Raw genomic sequence first — 4,448 nt, forward strand, 5'->3', positions numbered from 1 at the left:
CTACAAAAAAAATAACTTTCAATTCACTTCAATTTTTTTAAATATACTAAGTGGCTTTTCTGTAACCACCCCTGAGTTAGGCACTGGGATACAACAGTGAACCAAACACAATGTCCATATTCTAAAGAGATAGTCAACAAATGAGAAAAATAGATTGAGAGGTAGAGTGACTAAAAGAAACTAAACAAATGTGATTAGAAAATAATTTGAAGAAACCCCTCCACAACTTTTGAAAAAAGTTTAAACCTAGAGAAGAATGCAAAACTAGTTCGACTCCCTGTATTTACCTGTGTCTATCAATCACCGATTACCAATTTGCCAAGTAAAGAGGCTTTTGTTTTACTGCACCATTTGATACCGAGTTGGAGATACCATGAAAAAGCATTTAGTACACCTAACCTCCTGAACACCATGGCTTAGCCTGGCCTACTTTAGATGTGTATGGAACACAGTACCTGGAAAACACCAGCAACACAGGACACTGCAGAGTGCCGGCTGTTGACCCTCATGATTACGCAGCTGCCTGGGGGGCTACAGCTCACTGCCACTGCCCAGAATGTGAGAGTATATTGTACTGCATGTCACTAGCCCGGGAAAAGGTCAAAATTCACAATTCAAAGTATAGTTTGTAGTGAATGTGTATTGCTATTGCAATGGGGTACAGAGCATGGGTCTGCTGAGGGCAGGGGAGACCCGCCATCCCCCCAAATCCTGGAGGTGGGGCAGGGTAGGGTACCCACAGAGCAGAAAGTACAGAGTTTGAGGCACCTTATGTAACACAGGTAGTTTAGCAGCCTGTGCCTTCCTGAAGGGAAAATCTGCAGAAGCTGCAAATTGTGTACGTGACCGTGCGACTGTGCACTGGCAGAGTGACTCATGACAAAGCTGCAGGGGAAGTTCGCACAACACCTGCATGAGCAGTGGGGTTGGATGCCTACACTGGAAGCTCATGAGTCCCTGGGAACTCTTGCCCTGACTAAAGATGGCAGCCGAAAGAGGGTCAAAGACACTGGGAGCTGACAAAAATGGTGGAAACTAACATACAATAGGAAAGCTGGATGTAAGATCACGTGGGAAGTTCTGAGCTGAGCATTCAAATTGAATGCCTGAACCCCATCATTTGAATTAAAGCATTCAGTCGGGCCTAGTAATAGGAACGTCTGCAATGAGGTTGGAGATCTGCCTGGAGGTCCGTCAGGAGAAGATGGCAGCACAGCTGGCCCAGAGCTGTGGGGACCTGCCTGGCCAAGCTCACAGACACATGAGAGGTGCTTGGAGCTGAACTGTGACCTGGAATGCTAAGCTACAGGCTTCTGCTTTTCTGAAGGGCGTAAGGAGAAGTCACTGTTTTGGTATGAAGGCTCTCCGTAGGGGACTTTAGAGCTTGGTGCAAGCTCTCTCCCTCTGGGCTTTTGGCGTTTGTATGTTCTGGGCCTCTGGTTCTGCTCCCCACACAGACAGGAGTGCTCATGGGACTATGAGATGCGGGGCCCACCAGGCGCTTAGACCCCACAGAGCATGGGAACCCACTCCTGGAGGCAGGGTCCCACACTGAGATATGTGCCTCCCTGGGCTCCAGCCTCTGGGACAGTGTAGCACGGCACAGTTTCCTGGACCGCCACATGGAGACTGAGAGCAGCGCAGCCCAGATCCTGAAGGAGACAGCGGCTGTGAGAGGATGGCAACTCTGATACCCACAAGTGCATGTTCCAGAGGATGGACACCCATTTGCATGACTGGCTGATGGGCAAATAAGGAAACGGGGAACTTCCGGGCATGGTTTTTGGCTTGTAGCCTTTTGAGGAGCAAGGGAAGTTCTAGGTCTCATGGAAGAGAAGGACTCAGCAGAAGTGCTCTCAGCGCCCCCAGGGTTGGAACCCTGTTTATAAAAACCTGTTTCCTTCAACACATATTGTTGGGTCATGTAGATTCAAGGTGCCGAGTGGCCGAGCCCCAGTTTGCATGGTTACAATTTCATACCACCATAAGTCAAACAATCATGAGTTAAACTCTTGTAAGTCTGGGACCATTTGTACTTCAGAATTAATATCCCCAACTACCACCTTGCAGTCACCCTTGATTTTTGTCTTTGTCTTCAATAGTCAGAAACTCGACCTGATTCTATCTCCAACCAAAGACTCCAATATCTTCTCCTACCTCCACTGCCAGCTCTGTGGTTGAGCCCTCTATTACCTCATACCCAAATGTTTTCCAAGTGGGCCCCTCTGTGCCAGTACTTTCCCTCTCCAATACATTTTCTACTCAGTGGCAAAGTCCTTGGGTCATATTATCTCCTGCTTAACACCTTTCTGAGTCGTCCGATCTCTTTGTGAAGACCTGCCAGGTTCCGTGGGATCTGGGCTCTGCCTCTCCCACTTCATTTGGCAACCTTATCCTCCTGCAACTGCTTGGGCTGGGCCGATGTCACCCTTCCCCTCATCTGGAATGCTTCTCAGCTCTTTACAAACACAGTTTCTTCTTGTACTCAGGGTCTCAGTTTGATGTCACCTCTTGAGAGAGACCTTTCCAATTCGTATAGAGAGCAAAGGCTCAGCAGGAGTGTGTCTTTGGTAGGCAAACTAACCGATCCGGAGCCATAAGGGCTCATCTACTGAGCCCATATATCCCAGGAGACAGCATTCCTCTGTTCACTCATCCTGAGGCCAGGTGCCAGGCAACTAGGGACCATCGTACAGCCCAAGCCTGGTGACATTGTTTGTTGTAGCCAATCCTAAACTGTTCAGCTGGCCCTGTTTTGCCTTTTCTGAGAGCAGGAGCCTAAACCACCCCCTCCTATCTTCTGCCTCCTGCCCACTCTGGTGTCTTTCCCATTTGGCCCTGCATAGTGCCCATGCCTCCTGTCACTAGCACTTATGAGTGTAATAAAGCTTTTATTTTTCTGAGCTTCTCTTGTGGCCACACTTGACTGACCATTTCATAGAAGAATACAAAACAATTTGCTTGTTTACTTTGCCTTTTCTCCCTTCTCCCTATTCTCCCTCCTTCACTCCTTTTCTCCTCTTCCTTTCTCCCTCTCTTCATCCCTCCCTCCACTCCCCAAAATATATTTCCCCACCAGAATATAAACTCCCCAAAGTTTTGAGTATCATATTTACACTACGTCTTTAATGCAGCACAAGTAGTTGTAAGTGATTGTCAAATATTTCTATGTGTTGAATGACAAGAAATGTTTCTCCTCTTCTCTTTCAGCCTCCCGTGACCCTACCCACACACCATTCCAGGGAACAATATACATTGAATGGACGTGAACACATATTTATGGTTCTAAGCACAATGCTAGGCACATAGTGGGTGCTGCATTAGTGGTAGGCTTTGCTATTCACAGCCTAATTATGTATTCATATTATAATTATGTATCCCATAGATCAGGGGCGCCTTTTCTTTTCTTAATATCTCCAGGTCTGATAAATCTTCTCCTCTCAACACGTATGTATGTACTCAGTTGAACTCAATAGAACTACTATTTCTTTCTGTTGGTAAATAAAAACAGGTCATCCTAGAAGATGCTACTTTGCTCAAATTCCTGTCTTCCCCATCTCAGCTCCCCTCCCTCCAGCCTGGTTTTCCTTAAGAGAGGAGGGTGAGCATTCCTCATGGGGAACGAACTGAAGATCCGGAAGAAAGGAGGATCAGGGATGCTTTTCAAAATCTAACCACCCCTCAAAAACTATTTTCCCTTTCCCCCACTTGGCTCATCTTCCTGTTACCTATTCTATTTATTTTTTTTCTTCGTTCTTCCTGATTTTTCTTTATCCCATCAACAATGCGGGGGACATATTGATATTCACAAATCCACCCAGTCAACAAACTGACCTGGGCACCCACCATATTTGGCGCTCTGAAGCCCGGCGTGAAGGCCAGGAGGTGAGGTCCTGTGCCTGGGATCTAGGAGAAGGGTGAGTTAAAATTCTCTTCGCTTTAATTATCTTCATTTTCCAGTCAGCCCACTATCTCAGGAACAATTTTCTGGCTCAACTCACGTCTCGCCTTCCAGAAACCTGAAGTTGGGGCTCCAACCTCAAGCTCCTTGAGGTCCCTCCGGTTCATTTAAGGAGGTGAGGTGGAATTCTGCAGCTTTTAGCAGCAAACTCCCTCTACTCTTGACAACGCTGTCCAGAGGGCTAACACCGGGATTTTACCTGCAGCCCCGGACTCTGTCCCTGTATTGTGAGCCTTGAAAAAAAGAGAGAGAGAGAGAAGGAAAAAAAAAAAAAAAAAAAGAATCCCCTGAGTAAATGTTTCGCTTTGAATTTCACGCAGAAAGTTGGTCTTGAACCTCCTGCTGAAAGGTAGCCTTGGATTCCTCACCCCCGCAGAAAGATGGCCTAGAACCCGGGGAAACACCTAGCGGGGCCCCAGCGTGCTGCAGCACACCTGACAGCAGGTACGGAAAGGCTGGGCGGGCTGCAATCCAGGGGCGGGGCTGG

The sequence above is a fragment of the Phyllostomus discolor genome, chromosome 10 (genome assembly GCF_004126475.2).
Source record: "Phyllostomus discolor isolate MPI-MPIP mPhyDis1 chromosome 10, mPhyDis1.pri.v3, whole genome shotgun sequence".
In the NCBI taxonomy this organism is placed as follows: domain Eukaryota; kingdom Metazoa; phylum Chordata; class Mammalia; order Chiroptera; family Phyllostomidae; genus Phyllostomus; species Phyllostomus discolor.